Source organism: Bos javanicus, chromosome 21, assembly GCF_032452875.1.
Source record: "Bos javanicus breed banteng chromosome 21, ARS-OSU_banteng_1.0, whole genome shotgun sequence".
NCBI classification, from domain to species: Eukaryota; Metazoa; Chordata; class Mammalia; order Artiodactyla; family Bovidae; genus Bos; species Bos javanicus.
This window is the reverse complement of record NC_083888.1, coordinates 52,883,732-52,908,902: the sequence shown is the minus strand read 5'-3', so window position 1 is coordinate 52,908,902 and position 25,171 is coordinate 52,883,732.

The following is a 25,171-nucleotide window of genomic DNA, read 5'->3' as shown; positions in this document are numbered from 1 at the left end:
ACATATTATATTGTCAAATTATATAAGAAAAAACATGGTTATCAGACGGAGTTTGAACAACCCTCATATTAACTATTAAAATGAAGTCTGAGAATTTTTCATTTTTATTTCGAGATTATCTGTTGAAGAGATAGAGAAGATTTACTTTGTGTACTTAATATTAACCCTTGATCACCAATAGAAACATGTTTTTATTCTAAATAGTAGATATATACATATTAGTCCTTTCAAGATACAGCAATCATCTCAAGGTAAAAGCTAAATAAATTGATTTTACTTCATGTGAAACTTGAGCTCAGTCCTGTTGGACTCTTTGCGACCCCATGGACTATAGAAGGGCTTCCCTGTACTAGTTTGCATTCCCACCAACAGTGTAAGAAGGTTCCTTTTTCTCCACACCCTCTCCAGCAGTGTGGAGATTTCTTAAAAAACTGAAAATAGAACTGCCTTATGATCCAGCAATCCCACTGCTGGGCATACACACTGAGGAAACCAGAAGGGAAAGAGACACGTGTACCCCAATGTTCATCGCAGCACTGTTTATAATAGCCAGGACATGGAAGCAACCTAGATGTCTGTCCATCAGCAGATGAATGGATAAGAAAGCAGTGGTACATATACACAATGGAGTATTACTCAGCCATTAAAAAGAATACATTTGAATCAGTTCTAATGAGGTGGATGAAACTGGAGCCTATTATACAGAGTGAAGTAAGCCAGAAAGAAAAACACCAATACAGTATACTAACGCATATATATAGAATTTAGAAAGATGGTAACAATAACCCTGTATGCAAGACAGCAAAAGAGACACTGATGTATAGAACAGTCTTTTAGACTCTGTGGGAGAGGGAGAGGGTAGGATGATTTGGGAGAATGGCATTGAAATATGTATAATATCATATATGAAACGAATCGCCAGTCCAGGTTCGATGCACGGTACTGGATGCTTGGGGCTGGTGCACTGGGACGACCCAGAGGGATGGTATGGGGAGGGAGGAGGGAGGAGAGTTCAGGATGGGGAACATATGTATACCTGTGGCAGATTCATTTTGATATATGGCAAAACCAATACAATATTGTAAAGTTAAATAAAATAAAATAAAAGAAGGGCTTCCGTGGTGGCTCAGAGGTCAAAGCGTCTGCCTCCAATGCGGGAGACCTGGATTCGATAGGTGAAAGTGAAAGTGAAAGTGAAGTCGTGTCCGTGTCCAACTCTTTGCGACCCCATGGGCTGTAGCCTACCAGTCTCCTCCGTCTGTGGGATTCTCCAGGCAAGAATACTGGAGTGGGTTGCCATTTCCTTCTCCAGAAGATCTTCCCAACTCAGGGATTGAACCCAGGTCTCCAGCATTGTAGGCAGACGCTTTACCATCTGAGCCACCAGGTAAGCCTGTAGACTATATAGTCCATGGAATTCTCCAGGCCAGAATACTGGAGTGGTAGCCTTTCCCTTCTCCAGGAGATCTTCCCAACCCAGGGATCAAACCCAGGTCTCCCTGCATTGCAGGCAGATCTTTACTAGCTGAGCTACAAGGGATACTGGAGTGGGTAGCCTATCCCTTCTCCAGCAGATCTTCCCGACCCAGGAATCTAATCAGGGTCTCTTGCATTGCAGGGAGATTCCTTACCAACTGAGCTATGATCACGTACAGTAGGAATAATATGTTCGCCTTTTTTACATACAAGCTTCCTTCAGAAAAACTGTTGAAAATGTCAATCAAAACTTATGATTTAAAGAGTTTCATTACTGAGATAACAGTCTAAACAAGAAAAGATTTATTTCTACTATTTTTTATTCAAAATCATTGAGTTAAATCCCTAAAATAAACCAAGTAGTTTCTATTTTCCTTAATACCATGTTGGCTAGATATTTAGTGAACTAAAAGTCAGTGCTCCTGAAAAGCTGGTGTATTTACATGCACGTCCCTACCAATTATTTAGGATGTACCAAAAAACCCCAAATGGTATATCAAGCAAATCTACATTACTTAAAAATGTGAGGGTGAAAACAACACATAGCATTGCAAACACAAATACGTAATTTAGTTCAGAGTTATTTTTAATAACAACATAATTTATGGTAGAGTTTCCTTAACAGAAATAAAAGAAAATTTGAAAAAAAGTAGTTGCTTTCTGAAATAGACACTTTATATGACCCCAGATAACTAATGTATGTTCTCAAAATTTAGCATATCTCTGAATACAATAAACTGCAGAATTAGTGCATTAGCATCTACAAATTTTAAAAAAGCAGTAAAATTTAACTAAGCTGAGAATCCCAAGGACAGGGGAGCCTGGTGGGGTGCCATCTATGGGGTTGCACAGAGTCAGACATGACTGAAGCGACTTAGCAGCAGCAGCAGCAGAACTAGTTTAGCACTTGTAAAAATCCCAAGTCAAAATTTATCTTCTAGTTTTACATCTAACGATTATTTATGGTTTGTACTAAACCTATGAATTATGGTATCAGAAACAGAAATACCACAGGGCATTTTAATACTGCCTGCAGACATTACTTCATTATGTATTAGAATCAGGGATAAAATTATTGAGGCCTAGGAAAAAAGAACCTATTAAGTGAGCTGAGGAGATTCGAATGGAAATGCAAAACAATTAATCCTAGTAAAATCCATGCAAAAGTGATTCAATATAAAATGATATACTCTCTCAAGTGACAAAAAGGAATGTGCTTTATAGTCTGTAGTATAATAAAATTCCTTAGGCATCCAAATACAGGAGAAAGAAAAAAGTGATAAAAAATAACAAAAGAACAATAAGAGAAATGTGAAAATTTATGCTGGCTTTATATCTAAATATTGTTTTATTATTTTGACTAAATAAAATGTGTTGTGTGTGTGCATATGTGTGTGGGTGTTAGTGTGTGTTACTGCTATTATACTTCTGATGCGTAAAAAAGTAATTATTACCTTTTCCCAGCCCTATCTGGGCCCAACAAAATATATACATTTTCACAATGCCACAGAATTTTGCTAAAACTGTTACTGAAAAATCAGTAATTCAATGATGACTGAGCACAGGAAGTACAAAACAGACGTTAAATTCTTTAGAAAACAAAGTACATCATTCAATAATCCCTCAAAGTTTTAGTAATATAGTCGGCAAAATAAAATGTGCAAGTATTTAAGTATAAATTTGACTTATTTCTAGACAATGAAATACTAGACAAAGAAATAAATATTTTTCTGTTCTTCAAAGGAATCCTAGTTAACTAGGGTTTTCGACAATCTGAACTGTAGGTACACTTATGTATACTGGAGAAAGAATACTGAGACCATCTGTAAAATTTTCAAATTACATACATGACGGAAAAGGCCATGAAACAGGTTAGTGAGAATGTCTTGACAAAATAAGATTTAATTTAACTAAAAGAAGAATCAATTGAACTAGCTTTCAAACATCTTTGAGAATAAAACTATAATGGAGGATAATCATTTTTTTAACTCTGAGAAGATATTAATATAAATAAGCAGGTTTTAATTAAAATTATTCAGTAGACAACTAAATACTCCTCAATACTCTATTGTTATTTAGTTGCTAAATTGTGTCCGACTTTTGCAACCCCAGGGAGGATAGCCTGCCAGGCTCCTCTGTTCATGGGATTTCCCAGGCAAAAATACTGGAGTGGGTTGTCATTTCCTTCTCCAGAGGGTTTTCCTGACCCAGGTATCGAAACCCCCTCTTTTGCACTCGAGGCAGATTTTTTACCACTGAGCCACCAGGGAAGCAAGCTAATATTGAAAATTTAACACAATTTAATCAACTGATCAATCAGAGAAATTCTTTTATTTTGGTCAATATATTTGATTAAAATTATGTTCAGCATTAAAGATATATTAAAATGTTCAGAAACATTTGAAAGGATATCACAACAAAGTCTATGACTAGAGATTTCAATTTGCAAAATCTATGTAAAACAATAATTGAGGAACAGATGTAGGTAAAGTAAGGGAGAGGGCTGAAGCTGCCCAAGAAGAAAAACAAAGGCTTCAGACAGATCCAAGTCTGTGACTAGACTGGAGGTCATCAATGACTTCCTGTATAGTAGTTTCAGTGGCCCAGAAAGGATGCAAAGGAGACTGAGGATCTAGCATGTTGCTTAAATCGGTATTTTAAATCTCTTCATGAAGAGAAAGAGAAAGATGGAAATGATTTGGGGAATGAGTTTTGCTAGTTTGCTCATTTTTCAGTAAGGCTTGAACATAAATATAATTATGTGTCTTTATAAGTAAGTACAGTTGACGATTGAACAACAAAGAGGGTTAATCCTTGTGTAACTTACAGTTGGCCCTTATACATGTTCAGCCAACCTGCAGACCATATAATACTCTAGTATTTACTAACGAAAAATTTCCATGTGTAGGTTGACTGCTGCAGTTCAAGTCCATGCTGTTCAAGGAACAACTGTAAATTTATTAAATGGACTTTTTCAAAGTAATTGTCGCTGGTAGGAATTAGAGCACATAACTTTGATAATAGCAGTATTTTTTGCTAGAAATTATTTTACAAACTAGTTCTCTTACATTTCACATTTGACTTCCCCTATAGAATATAATTCCAAGGGGCAGAGGTCTAGTCTGATCACTTCAACATTATGTCCCCAGCACATGTAGACAAAAAACAGAATTTTTGTAATAAGTATAAATCTAATGTTCACAATAACAGTGTTTCTAACTTCTGTGTTACTTCTACATAATTTTATAATGATGCATAGTATAATAAAAATACTTTTACAATCCCAGTAATTATTAAAATCATTTTTGTATTTCTTTCAAGGCTTTTCTATTATCCTATACATAAAATTCAGCCTAATTTTTCACTCTGAATCAGTGAGATTATACTAGTTTGTGGTGAGGTATCAGACAACCAAAACGTGCCAGCAGACTAATATGGTCAAGTTTTATATATCATGGATACTCTATATCCACTGTGGGTCTAGGTATGTGTATATGCATGCAGGATGTCTCTTCTCATAGCAGTCACTGAGCCTGACTGAGGCTTCCCACCAATATGCAGCTCCAAGTCATGCAGCAGAGGAAAGAGGATGTAGGAACTCTGATACTGGCTCTTAAACCTCTCACCTGTAACTGGCAGAACTTAAGGCATGCTAAGTCACTTTGGTTTCCATTTCATTTGCCAACCAAATTTGCAACCATGACTACTTTCAACAAAAAAAGGTGAGAAAGGGAAAACCTATCAATTGCCTCAAAAGCAAATATCTGGGATTATTTAGTAGCAGTAATTCCGCCTTCCTAGTACTTTCAGATTACTGCTTCACCCTAATGAAAGAATGCTTCTGTTACACAAAAATGTCTGAGAAGTGTCAGTCACAATTCAGGCATCAAGTCAATCCTAAACTATAACTTATAAAAACAATATGAATCAATTTGAATCACTTGTTATAGACTGATAGAACAAAAGGAATTATGTATCAAAAAGGTGTAACACTGAAGCTTAATGAAGCATGTACCATAATAGTGAAGGATGTTAAACATTAAGATAATGGTTGAAAACTATAACTATAAACATGAGAATGGTGCTGAAGATATACCCTTTGTAATGTATTAAAATGCTTACATTTTTCTAAAGACAAAAGAAACCATGTTATGGTTGGCAGTTGGGATTGCAGGTTCCTTTCAGTAGGTACATGATTTGTAGTGACACATTGTCTACATGTGTGAGTACAAGAAACAAAAACTAAAGTACTCACTGATTTTTAACTGAAGCACCTTCTTTCATGCTTTAGCATTGTCATAAAAACATACCATCAGAAAAAAGTTTTATACTGAGTTGTAGAAAGAGAATACGTGTCTTCTCAGATGGTTACCAGGCAAATATAGTTATGAATACAAATGGGTAAATACAAAAGGTTGATTATCATCTTATTTCAAATTGAAATTAAGTGTTATTATCTTCTTCAGGTCTCTGCTATTTTCTCCTTTTATGTTATCTTTACAAAATTTAAAGCAAACAGTTTCATTGACTTTCTTGGAAATCATGATGGATAACTTAAACAGAAAGATTTTGTAAAGTAAAAACACTCAAAAAGAAATCATGTAAAAATATGTCTAGGTGTCTTTGCAGTCTTATGATTTTAGGTAACAATCAGGGTACCTTAAAATATTATATATTTCCTAATCTGACTGACTTAAAATAGTATTTCCCTGAATTGTACTGAATTATACATATAACTCATTTAGCATACCTGTTTCTTTTTTCTTATTATGTTTTGATAGATTTAGCATATAAATTTTCAAATTCCAATTTGGAGTGAATATTTTCTTTAGAGGTGTCCTTCATCCCTAGTAATTTTCAATTAATTGAAATCTAACCCAATTGTTCTACCATCATTTATACAATTTTTTAAAATATCTGAACTTTCATTATTCTTATTGAAGACAACTCAAAATCTTCAAATTATTAGAAATCCTTAAGTAAAATGACTAATTTACATAATATAATGAAAAATGCATTTAGAGGCTAAACTTAGTTTTTTTGACATGACAGATTTCTTAAAGTAGTTGAAAAGAACAACTATGAATTTTTTATTGTAATATTACTGATTATGCCAAGAAAAATTTTTCAAGATATCCTAAATAAGTTCATATCGGAATGACAATCATGTTCTTCATTATAATGTACTTATTTAAAATTCTGATATTATTGAGAGAGGATCACAAAAATATTCTTCAGCTTATTAACCTACCCAATACAATATCCACCTCTCAGGTTTGCTATAGAAAAATGACAATGGAATCCAAATTTCATATCTCAAGAAGGAGCACCCTAGATTAAATAGACACCTTTAGTTTTAGCCTTTGCTTTATGCTAGTCTATTATTACAGTAATTATCCTTATGCATCTGAAAGATTTTTTTTCAAGATGTATTTATAACTTTACTTTTCTGAACACAAAAGCATTGCTAAATCAGGTTTCCATGACCTGCAAAGAAGTCAAGTTTGCTGATGTACTATTCTGAAAACATACATTATGAGCGAATTTGATTGTTCCTGAAAAGCTCCTCCTTCCTTCTTTATATCCTGAGTTTTACACAAGTTGTGACTTTATACTTATTCATAAATTATATTGAAATCAAAAGACATAATTTAGAGACTTAGCTACACGTTATAACTCTATTTTTTCACTTACATATAAAAATATCTAAATTTCTAGTGATATAGGGATGATTATATCAGATGAAAAATCTTTGAAATTTAGAGGCATGAGTATGTTGAAACATATGATTATCCACAAATAATAACTGTCGGAAATTCATGATTCATAGTAATATTTCCTACCACACCTGAGGAAAAGAGACTAGCTTGTGATGGTTAGGAGGAAATAATCAGTTCTTAAATCACATGAGTAAACACAAAAGATCAACAATCAACTTGATAAAAAAAACTAGATAAAAATGATCAACTAGATAAAAAAAATCTTCTTCATAATACTTCTATCATTTGATCTTTTATGCTATCTCTATAAATTTTAAACTGGCATTTTGGATAATATCAAGTGGCTGATTTTCTTCTGCTTATTTGTATTTTTCCCTGAATGATTTCTTGAATCATTTTCAATACTGACTTTCAGTTCAGTCACTCAGTCATGTCCGATTCTTTGTGACCCTATTTTCTGCCATAAGGGTGGTGTCATCTGCATATCTCAGGTTATTAATATTTCTCCTGGCAATCTTGATTCCAGCTTGTGCTTCTTCCAGCCCAGAGTTTCTCATGATGTACTCTGCATAGAAGTTAAATAAGCAGGGTGACAATATACAGCCTTGGCATACTCCTTTTCCTAATGGAACCAGCCTGTTGTTCCATGTACAGTGCTAATTGTTGCTTCCTAACCTGCATATAGGTTTCTCAAGAGGCAGGTCAGGTGGTCTGGTATTCCCATCTCTTTCAGAATTTTCCACAGTTTATTGTGATCAACACAGTCAAAGGCTTTGGCATAGTCAATAAAGCAGAAATAGATGTTTTTCTGGAACTCTCTTGCTTTTTTGATGATCCAGCAGATGTTTGAAATTTGATCTCTGGTTCCTCTGCCTTCTCTAAAACCAATTTGAACATCTGGAAGTTCATGGTTCACGTATTGCTGAAGTCTGGCTTGGAGAATTTTGAGCATTACTTTACTAGCATGTAAGATGAGCGCAATTGTGCAGTAGTTTGAGCATTCTTTGGCATTGCCTTTCTTTGGGATTGCAATGAAAACTGATCTTTTCCAGTCCTGTGGCCACTGCTGAGTTTTCCAAATTTGCTGGCATATTGAGTGCAGCACTTTCATGGCATCACCTTTCAGGATTTGAAATAGCTCAACTGGAATTGCATCACCTCCACTAGCTTTGTTCATAGTGATGTATTCTAAGGCCCACTTGACTTCACATTCCAGGATGTCTGGCTCTAGGTGAGTGATCACACCATCATTATTATCTAGGTCATGAAGCTCTTTTTTGTACAGTTTTTCTGTGTATTCTTGCCACCTCTTCTTAATATCTTATGCTTCTGTTAGGTCCATACCATTTCTGTCCTTTATCAAGCCCATCTTTGCATGAAATATTCCCTTGGTATCTCTAATTTTCTTGAAGAGATCTCTAGTCTTTTCCATCCTGTTGTTTTATTTCTTTGCATTGATCACTGAGGAATGCTTTCTTATCTCTCCTTGCTATTCTTTGGAACTCTGCATTCAGATGCTTATATCTTTCCTTTTCTCCTTTGCTTTTTGCTTCTCTTCTTTCTATTTGTAAGGTCTCCCCAGACAGCCATTTTGCTTTTTTGCATTCCTTTTCCATGGGGATTTTCTTTATACCTGTCTCCTGTACAATGTCACGAATCTCCGTCCATAGTTCATCAGGCACTCTGTCTATCAGATCTAGTCCCTTAAATCTATTTCAGCTCTATACAGTCAGCAAAAACAAGACCAGGAGCTGACTGTGGCTCAGATCATGAACTCCTTATTGCCAAATTCAGACTGAAATTGAAGAAAGTAGGGAAAACCACTAGACCATTCAGGTATGACCTAAATCAAATCTCTTATGATTATACAGTGGAAACTAAAATACTAAATACTGAATAATAGTATAGGGGTCACAAAGTAATAGGGGTCACAAAGAATCGGACAGGGCTGAGTGACTAAGCACAGCACAGCCATAGCAATCAGATAAGAAAAAAAATAAATGGTATCCAAATTATAAGGGGAAAGGAACAATTGTCATTATATGCAAATGACATGATACTATATATAGAAAACCCTAGAGACTCCACACAGAAACTACTAGAAGCAATAAATGAATTCAGCAAAGTAGCAGAATACAGGATTAACATACAGAAATTAGTTGTATTTCTGTATATTAACAATTAAATATCATAAAGAGAAAGTAAAAGAAAAACCCTGTTTGAACGCCTCCCCCCCACCTCCCATCCCTCAAAATAAAATCTCAGAAATAAACCTGACCAAGAAGGTAAAAGACTTATATGCTGAGAACTATAAAACATTAACAAAGGCAACTCAAGATGATTCAAAGAAATGGAAAGACATCTCATGCTCTTGGGTTGGAGGAATTAGTAGTATTAAAATGGCCATACTACTCAATGTCCAGATTTAATGTGATCCTATCAAATTGCTCAGGACATTTTTCAAAGAACTAGAAAAAAAATAATACTAAACCATGGTTTCATGGAACCATGAAAGATCCAGAATTTCCAAGAAATCCTGAAGAAAAAGGACAAAGTAGGAAGCACATCGCTGCCCCTCACTCCACCAAGACTTAAGACAGTACTATAAAACTACTATAATCAGAACATTGTGGTATTGGCACTAAGAGAGACATATGGATCAGTGAAACAGAATAGAGAGCCCAGAAATAAACCCACATGTCTAAGGTCAATTAATTGTCAGCAAAAGAGGCAAGGATATACAGTGGAAAAAAGACAATCTTTTCAATAAGTGGGCTGGGAAAGTTGGACAGCTGCATGTAAATCAATGAAGTTAGAATGTATCTTCATACCATATAGAAAAATAAACTCACAATGACTTAAAGACTTAAATATAAGACATGATATCATAAGACTCCTAGAAGAAAACACAGGCAAAACATTCTCTGACATAAATCGTACCAATGTTTTCTTGGTTCAGTTTCCCAAGGCAATAGAAATAAATGCAAAAATAAATAATTGGGACCTAATCAAACTTACAAGCATTTGTTCAGCAAAGAAAGCCATAAACAAAATGAAAAGACAACCTACAGACTAGGAGAAAATATTTGCAAATGATGCAACTAACGAAGGCTTAATTTCCAAATTATACAAACAGCTCACACAACTCAACAACAACAAAAACCAAATAGCCCAATCAAAAAATGGGCAGAATACCTAAATACACATTTCTCCAAAGAAGATATACAGATGGCCAGAAGGCACATGAAGAGATGCTCAGCATTGCTAATTATTAGAGAACTATAAATCAAAACTACAATGAGGTACCACCTCACACCAGTCAGAATGAAAGTGAAGTCGCTCAGTCGTGCCTGACCCTTTGTGATCCCATGGACTGTAGCCTACCAGGCTCCTCCCTCCATAGTATTCTCCAGGCAAGAGGACTGGAGTGGGTTGCCATTTCCTTCTCCAACCAGTCAGAATGGCCATCATTAAAAGTCTACAAATAACAAATGCTGGAAAGGGTGTGGAGAAAGGGGACCATCATCTGCTGTTGGTAGGAATCTATATTGGTGTAACCACTATGGCTAACAGTATGGAGGTTCCTCAAAATATTAAAATACAGTTATCAGATGATCCTGCAATCCTGCTACTGGGCATATATCCAGACAAAACTAAAATTCAAAAAGATACATGCAGCCCTATGTTCATAGCAGCATTATTCACAACAGCCAAGACATGGAAACAACTTAAATGCCAATCATCAGATGAATGGATAAAGATGTTGTGGTACATATATACAATGGAATACTACTCAGCTATAAAAACAGAATGAAATAATGCTACTTGCAGCAACATGGATGGGCTTAGACATTGTCATATTAAGTGAAGTAAATCAGAAAGAGAAAGACAAACACCATATGCTATCACTTATATGAGGAATCTAAGTAAGACACAAATGAATCTATTTATGAAACAGAAACACACACACAGACACAGAATACAGATTTTTGGTTGTCAAGGGGGAGAGGGAAGGGGGAATGAACTGGGAGTTTGGGATTAGCAGATGCAAACCACTATATACAAAATGGATAAACAAGGTCCTGCTGCATAGCACAGGGAACTGTATTCAATATCCTTTGATAAATCATAATTGAGAAAAAGCTAACAAAAGAATGCATACATATAACTGAATCACTTCAATGTACACCAGAAAGTAACAGAACACTGTAAATCAACTATACTTTAATTAAAAAAAAAAAAAAAACAAGAGAAATTGAAGGAGGGACATTCCAAAATCATAATATACATTTAGAATAGTAGTTTTACTTTACATCTAATAATTAATAACTTTTAATTATGATAAAGACAGAACTGGAACAGCATATAGACCTCTGAAAAATAGGAATTTGTTGTAACTGATTACAGATTTAAAGTTTTAGGTATTATATTATTGAATTAAATCATACATAATTTGCAACTGAGAAAGAGTTGATTCATGAAGAATATTCACCAAGATGATTCTCATTCCTTGGAATGGAGAAAGTGTGGATACTGAAGTTGAGAGTAAATCTGTATCTTCCAGCATGATTGTCACAAAGTCATTCTATTTACTAGATAAGATAGCTACCAGAAAGAAAAAAAAAAAAGAGAGAGAGAAAGAGAAAGAGAGATAACAGCCATCAGGCAAAAGCAAGCATGGTGTTTTGCTTTTAGTTTGTCATTTGAATACAATTAGTGACACCATCTTCACTATTTCTTTCTGGTGATTTTTTGTTATGTCAGGACACTTCCCTAGGAGCAGTGCATCCTTTAACAATCAAGAGGGTATGGAAAACCAAAGTTGTTAAATTAAAATTGGCATCACACTTCCTGCCCCACTCAACAAAATAGCTGAATTTAGAATACACCACTATGGGTCAAAAATCCTGCTTTTAATGTAATGCTTTTCCATAACAGAAATATTTCTGAGACAGTGAAAGAAAGAAATGAAGCCTTAATTGCTGCATGCTGCCTTGATCAAGGAGACTTTATGAAAATCAGTATTTCAAGTTTTCTTCACTGATTTAGAAGTTTTAACACTTTAAGACATTTCAAAATGGGTGAAAATATTATTTTCTTATTTTATGTGGAAGAGGAAAAGGAGAACCTCATGATTTCTTGCCTGAAGACAAATATTTGTTAGCTCAGTCTAAAAAATGGATTTCATGGAAGCTGGGGTTTCTGGAAAATAATTCCTTTAAGGCTATCCATGTTATTTTTGAGACTGGAATGAATTTGCATCTATACCTATAATTATAAATCTATCTCTATCCATAGCAGGTTTAATCTTTTTTGTTTCTCTAAGAATTGTCTGTTCATATATCTTCTATGGTAAATTTCCTGTTTACGTTTCCTAATGAACATTTCAACGAAGTGTAACATGGATTAAGAAAAGCCTATATATCATAAATAAGTAGTGATGCAAAATTTAACATATATGTAACCAAGCACTCATATAAGGAGCAGAGTATAGTTTCAGAAGACATATTTCTTCTTTAAATATAAGTCTTCTCTAATGCCTTTCAGCAATGTTTTTTCTAGTTTGCAGCATAGAGATTCTGTATATCTCTTTACAGATTGATGACTTTTGATGTTATTGTTAATGGACATTTTAATGTTATGTTAGATTGCTACTAGTTAATAGAAATAAAAATTAGTTTTACAGACTGACCTTGTATTTAATATCTTGTCTTATTCATGTATAAATTCTACTGTTATGTAGATTTTAAATATTTTCACATACACATAATAAAATATGATTCAGTTCAGTTCAGTTCAGATGCTCAGTCATGTCCAACTCTTTACGACCCCATGGAATGCAGCATACCAGGACTCAATGTCCCTCACCAATTCCCGGAGTTATTCAAACTCATGTTCATTGAGTTGTTGATGCCATCCAACCATCTCATCCTCTGTCATCCCCTTCTCCTCCTGACTGTAACCATTCCCAGCATCAGGGGCTTTTCAAATGAGTCAGCTCTTCGCATCATATGGCCAAAGTATTGGAGTTTCAGCTTCAATATCAGTCCTTCCAATGAACATTCAGGACTGCTTTCCTTTAGGATGGACTGGTTGGATCTCCTTGAAGAGTCTTCTCCAACATCACAATTCAAAAGCATCAATTCTTCAACCCTAAGCTTTCTTTATAGTCCAACTCTCACATCCATACATGATCACTGGAAAAACCATAGCCTTGACTAGATGGACCTTTGTTGGCAAAGTAATGTCTCTGCTTTTCAATATGCTGTTTAGGTTGGTCATAACTTTCCTTCCAATGAGCAAGCGTCTTTTAATTTCAAGGCTGCAGTCACCATCTGCAGTGATTTTGGAGCCCAGAAAAATAAAGTCTGACACTGTTTCCCCATCTATTTGCCATGAAGTGATGGGACCAGATGCCATGATCTTCATTTTCTGAATGTTGAGTTTTAAGACAACTTTTTCACTCTCCACTTTCACTTTCATCAAGAGGCTCTTTAGTTCTTCTTCACTTTCTGCCATAAGGGTGGTGTCATCTGCATATCTGAGGTTATTGATATTTCTCCTGGCAATCTTGATTCCAGTTTGTGTTTCTTCCAGTCCAGCATTTCTCATGATGTACTCTGCATATAAGTTAAACATGCAGGGTGACAATATACAGCCTTGACATACTCCTTTTCCTATTTGGAACCAGTCTGTTGTTCCATGTCCAATTCTAACTGTTGCTTCCTGACCTGCATATAGGTTTCTCAAGAGGCAGGTCAGGTGGTCTGGTGTTCCCATCTCTTTCAGAATTTTCCACAGTTTTTTGTGATCCACACAGTCAAAGGCTTTGGCATAGTCAATAAAGCAGAAATAGATGTTTTTCTGGAACTCTCTTGCTTTTTTGATGATCCAGCAGATGTTTGCATTTTGATCTCTGGTTCCTCTGCCTTTTCTAAAACCAGCTTGGACAACTGGAAGTTCATGGTTCACGTATTGCTTAAGTCCGGCTTAGAGAATTTTGAGCATTACTTTACTAGCGTGTGAGATGAGTGCAATTGTGCGGTAGTTTGGGCATTATTTGGCATTGCCTTTCTTTGGGACTGGAATGAAAACTGACCTTTTCCAGTCCTGTGGCCACTGCTGAGTTTTCCCAATTTGCTGACGTATTGAGTGCAGCACGTTCACAGCATCATCTTCCAGGATTTGAAATAACTCAACTGGAATTCCATCACCTCCACTAGCTTTTTAGTAGTGATGCTTCCTTCCTAAGGCCCACTTGACTTCACATTAGAGTATGCCTTGCTCTAGGTGAGTGATCACACCATCGAGATTATCTGGGTCATGAAGATCTTTTTTGTATTTTTATGTTATTGATTACTATGTTTCTATCTCTCACCTTCATTATTTTCCAAGTTCCAGATGCATGTACTCATCACCAAAATAAGGTGTTTAGATTTAACCCTTGACTCCCTTGAAAATGTCTGTATATGCTGCTTCCTTACTCATACTCCTTGGAATATGCCAAGCTTTTCTTATTCCCAGGATATTTACTTGTGTATCCTACTGTTGGAAAGACCATCTGTTAAATCTTTACCTGGTCATGCTCTACTATCCTGTAGGTTTTCTTGCAGAAAGACTCTTCTGGCAATTCAACATAAATCAGGTCCTTCATTTTTATTCAGGTCCCCCTTCCCCACACACAGAATTTATCATCATTTGTCATTATATATTTATTTGTGTGTGGTAAAATTGTCATGATCACTATGCCTGTTTAGTATTTAAGCTGAGTGAATTTAGAAAATATATATTTTCTGATTCCCTCATTCATTCTCAGTGTCACATCTAGAGCTAGACAGAATAGCTTATTATTATTTGTTGAGTGCTGCTGCTGCTAAGTCGCTTCAGTTGTGTCTGACTCTGTGCGACCCCATAGATGGCAGCCCACCAGGCCTGCCCATACCTGGGATTCTCCAGGCAAGAACACTAGAGTGGGTTGCCATTTCCTTCTCCAATGCATGAAAGTGAAAAGTGAAAGTGGAGTCGCTCAGTCGTGTCCAACTCTTAGCGACCCCATGGACTGCAGCCAACCAGGCTCCTCCATCCATGGGATTTTTCCAGGCAAGAGTCCTGGAGTGGGGTGCCACTGCCTTTTCTGATTTTTTTTGAATAAATGCAGGCAATAGATGTTTTTCACTAAAATTCTTCTAAGATCAGACTATCCTCCCTTATTTACAGGAAATAGATTTGTTGTCTAATTTGTTGCCTAATTTTAAAATATTCTAATTTTCATTGTGTTAAAGCAATTTATTATTTTTTTCTGGTCCACTTAAAAATAGAGAAAAATCCAAGAGAAAGAAACTGGTTATCATTTCTCCATTCCAAAAACACAAATTAGGTAAAAACAGTAAGTTGTCACAGAAATTAAATTACCAAAGTAAAAAATCTCTATATTTATCCAGGGTAAAATCTATAGTATGAAAAAGACTTATTATGCAAACGTTCTGTCATTGTCACGCATACATTAGGACTGACTCTTTAGTGTTAGAGATCTTCAGGCTCATTTTTCTTGATTAGTTAGTGATGCCATTGAGAAATTACATTTTGTTAATCTTTAAAATATTGAAGGTTCTTCCATATAAACAATAACCTATATATGAAAAATAATAGTCACTGGTTCTTATTACCCAGTATCATATATTCTCTTAGACATATTTTCTTTTTAAAGGCAAACATATCACACCCTATTTAAATTACATGGTCCAAAGTTTTATGTTGCTACTGCTGCTGCTAAGTCACTTCAGTCGTGTCCGACTCTGTGCGACCCCATAGATGGCAGCCCACCAAGCTCTCCTGTCCCTGGGATTCTCCAGGCAAGAACACTGGAGTGGGTTGCCGTTTCCTTCTCCAATGCGTGAAAGTGAAAAATGAAAGTGAAGGTGCTCAGTCATGTCCGACTCTTAGCGACCTCACGGACTGCAGCCTACCAGGCTCCTCCATCCATGGGATTTTCCAGGCAAAGTACTGGAGTGGGGTGCCATTGCCTTCTCCCAAGTTATATGTTAGTATAAGAAAAAACAAATAATTTTAGATATTCTTTCCTAAAACCAGAGAGAAAAAAACTAAGAATGCAAAGAAAAATTGAATTCAAAAACATGAAATGCAACTCTGTACTATTAGAGTCACAAATTGTTGCTTTGAAAGATGAAAAAAGTATGATGATCTTATGTACATGATTGCTCTGCTCTTATACTTCCTTGAAGATTGAAAAATTAAAAACTGCAAAGCAGTTTACACCATAAAAGCAGATAATGTGTAAGAGCCACTTAAGTTGCAGAAGTACTACCTGTCATTATATCTCCCACACCACTGAGAGAAATTAGGTGTTTGAAAAGCAATAATGTGCCTTTTACTCGGAATGCTCAGCCTTTAATTTCCTCTCTGTGGAGTAGCTCTAATGTGATGGTGCCTGTCTCTGTTTAATCTGAATATTATACTCTTTTTTTATAAAAGTGAAATATAAAACCCAAAGAAATCTTTTTTCAATTTGCATTTATCCTGTCCATTAAAAATAAAGCACTCCCAACCATTTCCATTACATACAAAAATATGTGTTTCCTGCATTTTAAATCTTTGTAACAGGACACTAAAAAAGGACTCATTCTTCCTCAGCTTCTATTGAAATGTCAGTGAGACAATTATATACCAAAATGATTGTGAGACCAATATGCATATGGAGCTTTTCGGAGAAAAGGATCCACCACTTTTGAGTTCTAGCACCTCCCCCAAGAATATAAAAATGAGATCAAAATTTGAAAAGGGGAGATTTTATAAAATAGCTCTATGAGGCTCTTATCTTACTGGTCAGGGCTTGGAAAAATTAGAACATGTAAATATGTCCATCTCAGTCTAGATCAAGGACTCACTCATGGCTAAGCCACATCTTAAAAAGCTATAGTGGAATTATGGATGGATGTCTGAATTCCAACCCCTCACCTATTTGCTCAGGAATTCTAGAGTCGAGATTAAATGTGACAGGTATCACTGATTTATTAACAGAGCCCAGATAATTTCCAGAGTTTGTTGAATTGTTGAATGTTTCTATGGTGGGGTTGCCACGGGCTATTTTCAATAGGGCTAAGTGAATCTTAGCAAAAAGAGGTTTTGTTCCACCAAATTACCCAGTAGATGCCAAAGAGGTTGGACACTACTGAGTGACTTTCACTTACTTGTTTATGGAAAAGAAGGATATTCACTGTTTATGAAAACATGGATGGTCCTTGAGGACATTATGCTAAGTGAAATAAATTAGAGAAAGATAAATACTCTGTGATTTCACTTATGCTGCTGCTGCCGCCAAGTCACTTCAGTCGTGTCTGACTCTGTGCGACCCCATAGACGGCAGCCCACCAGGCTCCCCCGTCCCTGGGATTCTCCAGGCAAGAACAGTGGAGTGGGTTGTCATTTCCTTCTCTAATGCATGAAAGTGAGAGGTGAAAGTGAAGTCGCTCAGTTGTGTCCGACTCTTAGCGACCCCATGGATTCCAGCCTACACAGGCTCTTCGTCCATGGGATTTTCCAGGCAAGAGTACTGGAGTGGGTTGCCATTGCCTTCTCCGGATTTCATCTGGCATCTAAATAACAAAACAAAAAACCAAAAACAGACTGGTGGTTGCCAGAGGCTGGGCTGAGGATGGGTAAATGGGTGAAGGTGGCCAAAAGATGCAAACTTCCAGTGAAAAATCCATTAATTGCTGGAAAAGTACATCATTTACAGCATGATGACAACACTTAATAATACTGTACTGTAATTTGAAGGTTGCCAAGACATGGGTTTGGGTGGACTCTAGGAGTTCGTGATGGACAGGGAGGCCTGGAGTCCTCCAGTGTTGCAAAGAGTCGGACACGACTGAGTGACTGAAGTGAAGAGAGGTAATTCTAAAAAGTTCTTATCACAAGAATACAAATTTTTAACTATGTGTACTAAATGAATGTTAACTAGACTTATTGTAGATTATTCCAACATGTAGAAATATTATGTGGTATGTTATACACTTGAGAGTACTATGATATTATAGGTCAATTATATCTCGATTTTAAAGGTTAAATAAGTTAAAAAATAAAAATGAATTATATAATTCTGTAAAATTTGACATAAGATTAACATTAAAACACAAAAACATAAGCAAAGTATTTGAAACTATTTTTCATTAGAACAGGTAGAATTACTGTAAAACACATCAACTTTATTCAAAAAAACTACTTTGAGAAACCAGCCTTTAACTATGTAGTGAATTATATAAAACCTATTTATAGGAGTTTCTCATATTTTAGTATCTATTACCTAAATAGAAACTTTATTATTTTTTCTTCCACTTTTATTGAGATATATTTGACATGCATTACTAAATAAGTCTTAGAGACAGGAATGGGGACCCACTCCAGTATTCTTGCCTGGAGAATTCCATGGACAGAGGAACTTGGCAAGCTACAGTCATGGGGTCGTAAAGAGTTGGAAATGACTGAGCGACTAAAACACGCAAACACACACTAAATAATTTTAAAGTGTAGAGCATAATGATTTGACTTATATACCTCATGAAATGATTATTCCAGTAAGTTCAGTGGGTGTCTATCATCTCATATAGGCTCAAAATGTTTAAAAATAGAAAATAAAAACTGTTTTTCCTCATTATAAGAACTCTTAGAATTATGCATAATAGCTTTTATATATAACATATAGCAGCATACAGGAAACCTGGGTTAGATCCTTGGGTTGAGAAGATCCCCTGGAGAAGGGAATGGCTACTCACTCCCAGTATTCTTGCATGGAGAATTCTGTGGACAGAGGAGCCTGGCAGGCTACCATCCATGGGGTTGCAAAGAGTTGGATACGACTGAGCAACTGAGCACACACACACCAATAGATCTTATAAATGGAAGTTTGTGCCTTTCAACTGCCTTCATCCAATTTCTTCTCCCCTTACCCACCCCACCCACCTCTGATAACCACAAATCTAATCCCTTTTTCTCTGAGTTAGTGTGTTTGTTTTTGAATTATGATTGACCAACGACATTGTTAGTTTCTATGAAACTACTAGTAATTTGACATTTTACACATTATAAAATGATCATCACAGTAAGTTGGTACCATTTGTCATCTTACAAATATAAAACATAATTATTGACTGTATTCCCCACACTGTACATTTTGTACCTGTGATTCATTTATTTTGCAACTTGAAGTGTGTACCCTTATCTCCCTTCCCTATTTCTCACCTTATTATTTTTATTTAGTCTTTCAACTGAAACAAAATTTTACTGAATAATCTAGGGATATGGAACAGAATAAATGCATAAAGCACACTAAAACACCAAGATATATCAAGTAAGTTATGTTTATGATAGCATTTTGTTTTCTGTTTTGTTCTTTGTCATGCAGAAAGAATGCCATAAATATTATTTTTAGGAAAAAATAATTTCTTCCTTCACCAAAGTCCAAAAGTGTTTATCTCTTACTCCTATATGGCTCTTTCTCTTATGTACTGTTTAACTCATGTTGTATTATTATCTCCTGCAAAAAAATAAGCAAATTTCTTGATACCAGGCATGTTCCTTGTCTTATTCACTACAGGCATATGTTAGAGATATTCTAAGACCACCACAATAAAGTCTATATTGCAATAAAGCAAGTTACATGGATTTTTTGATTTACCAGTTGCATATAAAAGTAACATTGATACTATAGTGTAGTCTGTTAAGTATGCAATAGCATTATGCCTAAAAAAACAATGTGTGTGCCTTAATTAAAAATGCTTTATTATTAAAATATGCTAAATATCATCTGAGTCTTCAGTGGGCCATAGTAGTAAACAACATCAAAGATCACTCCCTGATCACAAATCACAATAAATAATAATCAAACAGTTTGAAATACCACAAGAATTACCATGTGTGACACAAAGACATGAAGTGACCAGATGCTGTTGGAAACATTGTGTTTAAAAGACTTGCTTGATACAAGGTTGCCACAAGTATTCAATTTGTAAAATCTAAGGGCAATAAAGTAAAGCACAATAAAATGAGGCATACTTGTATTTCCTTCTCTCAGTGTCTTTCAAAGGATGGGTATTGATAAAGTAAAAAATATTAGAAGATGAGACTATAAAATGAAGTAACAACCAACAAAGTATTAATCACTAATTTTAAGTAATACCATTCAAGAAGCACCTGAGGGATATCTAAATAAATAGATTCTGAAACAGTAACCAGCAATTTTAGGAAAGTAGCCATAATATCACTGAGTTTCACAAAATCGATTTTTAAAATTGTCCAACTGAATTAATTAAATCAACCAATTTAGATTGTTACTTGGTTTCTTTTTTCCTTCAATATTATCTTTCCTGGTGTCTTTTTTGGGAGTATTATATCTTTACTACTTACTTTGTTAGTTCTGATAGGCAAAATTGTTTTATATTTACATGTTATCTCTGAACTTTATTACATATAATAAATACTTTGAAGAAGACTCTATATGTCATTTAACTCATAAACAGTCTTATGCTTCTCTGTTTACCTCTTCATGTATGGTTTTTACTATTATAATTTTCATGGTTTAGTTTATATAATAGGACACAATGCTGTTGTTTAGTCATTAAGACATGTCTGACTTTTGTGACCCCATGAAAGGTAGCCCACCACACTTCACAGTCCATGGGATTTCCCAGGCAAGAATATTGGAGTGGGTTGCCATTTTTCCCTCTTCAGGGGATCTTCCCAACCCAGGAATCAAAGCACTATCTTCTGCACTGGGATGATGATTCTTTACTATTGAGCCATCAGGGAAGTAATAGTTGAGTTTAAGTAGGCCAACCTTATAAAAAACTGATTGAAAATAAAATTATCCAGATGTTACATAATATTCAACTCTTCCTTTGACTTTGTTTGTGGAAATTAGGACTTGGTTTTTGTTGGCCATATTTTTCTGTCTTACTATTCCAAAGAGATTTTAGAATGATTTACTTTATGAAATGAGAATAAATTGGATTTTAGACCTTTATGTTGACCCACTCTTCAACCACTAATGAAATCATTTTCCTTCATATTTGGATTCCCTTGTAATCTTACCATTTACTACATGAAGGTGAGATTACTCAATCTTGTTCTTCATGACTTCCTGCAGGTTTCCAAAGATATCACCTTTAGATCATCATTGTGGTTAATGGGAATTATATGAGATCATAGGCTCCCATGGTGTTGTGAAAGTTAATGAGGATGAGGATGTCTTTAATTCCAACTCCTTTTGGAGAGAATTTCTCTGTCTTTCCTTTGAAAATAGTACTTCTTTTATAGAGACACATAGCTTTTTGTTATTCCCACTGGAAGAAAATTGTCTTCAAGGTATTGTTGTATAATGGTGAAATAGTTATCAGTAGTTAAACCATAAAAACAAAAACACTTCAACAAAAATAAACACCTCAGAAGTATAAAAAATGACAAGAGAGTATGTGAAGGTGAGTCAGCAATAATACAGCATATGATACTTAAACATATATGAGAAGGAGAAAGAAAGTGAAAACGAAGTTGCTCAGTCATGTCTGACTCTTTACAACCCCAGGATAGTAGCCTACACAGACTCCTCCGTCCATGGGATTTTCCAGGCAAGAGTACGAGAGTGGGCTGCCATTTCCTTCTCCGGGGCATCTTCCCAACCCAGGGATCGAACCTGGGTCTCCTGCATTGCAGACAGATGCTTTACCATCTGAGCTACCAGAGAAGATAATCAGACAAAAATAAGTGACACTATCAGAGGGCAAAAGGACATGCTTATGCAGAAATGTTTGATATTACCAAGGGTCTGAACAACGCTTTAACTTCAGAATTCACTGGAGAAACTAAAAGGTCTTGCCTTTTAGTTGCAGACCATATATCTCTCTGAAGAGAGGGATATAAAACAATGAAATATGTTTTAATAAAAATAGATTAAGAACTCTTTTAAAAATACATTTCGATTTAATGCATCTTTGCATATTTCAAAGTCAATTCTTTGAATTTGCTTTTGCAGTATCTTTATTGTGTTTCTAATTTTGGCCTCTATTACTTTTTCTCACCATGTTTGTGACAAAAATTAAGAGGACATTTTCACTGTGATGCTAGAAAATGAAAGTGGTCTCTGACCTGATGTACCTGCAGAGAAATTCAGTATTTCGCATAGAACTGTCCTCAGTGTATGAAACATAATAGGTAAGTGGCATACTTGAGAAAATAGGAAAGCTAAGACTGTAACTGCTTCTGGTAAGGTGCAAAAATCTGACACATATTCAAATTATCTGCAACATTTTATTCTAACTGGGTGAGCATTGCTAAATAAAGTAATTTATACTTAAAGCCAATATGTAGCATGATCTTTCAAATTTATTTTCAGACAAAATATGTGAAGAAACAACGTCATAGTACAAATCTCTGAAGACAAATTATATCATAAGTTATCTATCATTATTTTTAACATTTATTATGCCTTCCTGGGCTCAGCCAGTAAAGAATCTGCCTGCAGTGCAGGAGACCCGGGTTTGATCCCTAGGTCAGGAAGATCCCCTGGAGAAGGGAATGGCTAACCATTCCAGTATTCTTGCCTGGCGAATTTCATGGACAGAGGAGCCTGGTGGGCTATAGACCATGTGATCATAGAGAATTGGAATGACTGAGTGACTAACATTTTCACTTTCTTATGCACAATTGAGGAACTTTTCCCTTCCTCCCTCTCTTCCTCTTTACTCTCCATCTCTCTCTCCAAATGCATATGTAAATATATATAAAGAAAGAGAAATACACGCATGTGTACATGTATGCTCATGTTTATAATAAAGTATAATTAAGCTGTTAACATATTCATAAATAGAATTGAAAAATTTTCTCATGTTCTCCTGCTATTTATAAATATAGCATGATGTTATTAGCCTTATTGTACTTCACTACAAAAAGGAATAATCATTTAACTACTTAAAACTTACTTTAAATTTGTTTTAAATGTTTAAATATTATGAAAGATGTCCTGATGAATATACTTGTGAAAACAACTTTTGAGTTGTTTTCAGCATCTCTTTAATTATAGATGCATTTGACATTATACAATATACTTATACTTATTCACCACATTATAACTAATGCACTATGACAAGTAATTTTATTCATTTATTAAATGTTAATAGATGCATAAACATATTCTATTTATTGTTATAGAAGCGAAGATATAGAAATACACAAAAACTAATGCTACCTTGATTCATGGATTTTATAATGAAGAGAGGGAGACAGACAAAGATAAGTATGAATATATATAGTATATTAGATGTTCAGTCTTCTATAAAGGAAAATAAAGTAGAAAAGAGGAAGTAGTGACCGAGGAGGGCAATTTACTAGTGAGAAGTTAATACTTGAATAAAGACATGAGGAATACAAAACCATGGGCCACACAATTATCTGGAAAAGGGAATTTCAGCAACAGGGAACAACAAATGCAAAGGCTTTGAACCAGCAATGAAATACTGCAAGGAATCCACTGTGATGGGAATAGAAAGTGATGGCAAAGTGTCAGGAGATAACCTTGAAGAGGTAGCTGGGATTGCAGATCATGTAGGGTTTTGTAGGCTTTCCTGATTTTGTATTTTGTTCTGAGTGATACTGGAAACCTCAGAGGCTTTTGAACAGATAGTGAAATCTCCAACTTGCTTTTAAACAGGATATCTCTGGCAGTTAATCAGAAAATCAACAGAAGAGGACCAGGAGTTACATCAGATTTAAAAAGGTACTTGCAATTTCCCAGGTGAGATATGTCTGTGATACGACGTGGTTGTAGTAGAGGTATTAAGGGGAGGTAAAAAGTCTAGTCCTACTTGAAAAGTTGAGCCAAGAAAATATTGTTGAAAGATTGGAAGTCATAAAGAAGAGAAGCAAAGTGTTCCAGGTGACTCCAATATTTGACCTGAGCTATCAGGGAGATGGAACAATCATGGGTTAATATGAGGAGATTTTGGAACTTGCAGTCATGAAGCCAAGATTAGAATTCACTTTTGAAAATGGTGAATTTGAGATGCAATTGATATTTGCATTGATGTGGAATTTGAGATGAAAATGGTGAAGAGATATTGAGTGCTTGCTTAAATGTGAGTCTAATGTTCATGGGCAAGGCCAAGGAAAGAGATGTGATTTGGGGATTCAACAGAGGGTGGCTCAGCGGTGAAAGAATCCACGTGCAATGCAGGAGACCCAGATTTGATCCCTGAGTCAGGAAGATCCCCTGGAGGAGGACATGGCAACCCACTTCAGTATTCTTGCCTGGAGAATCCCATGGACAGAGGAGCCTGGTGGGCTACAGTCCATAAGGCCACAGAGAGTCAGGCATGACTGAAGCAACTTAGCATGCAAACACAGTGGGAGGCTGGTTTTTAATGCCATAGACTGGATGAGATCATCAAGAGATTAAGTGACATCAAAGTGAAGAGACTCACGATTTGAAACCTGGAGGCACCAGCAATAAAAGTTTAGAGAGATAAGTACGAATAAGCAAAGGTCATTAAATAAATGATCAGTGAACACAAAAGGAAATGAGGAAATCATACTATTCTTAAAAGCCTCATGAATGTTTTGGGAGGTGAGAGTGATCAGAGTCTTCAAATTCTACTTCTAGATCAAGATGAGATTTGAAATAAAATTGGAGGCAAATGATTCACCAATCATTTGACTAAGTTTTTCATCAAATACTCACTGAGGTTATTTCTAAAGGAAGAATACATTTGCCAGTGTTTATTTGACTTTAAATAAAACGTTAAAACTTATAAATAACATTTTAATATATAAAAAAAGAAAATGTAGGTTATTTTTTAAATGACAGGTAAAAATATCAGCATCTTGTCACTTTGATATAAAAATGTAAAAATATATTTCATCTTGACTCTTAGCAATAATGTCCAAAAATAATCTTATCTTTAAACAAAAAA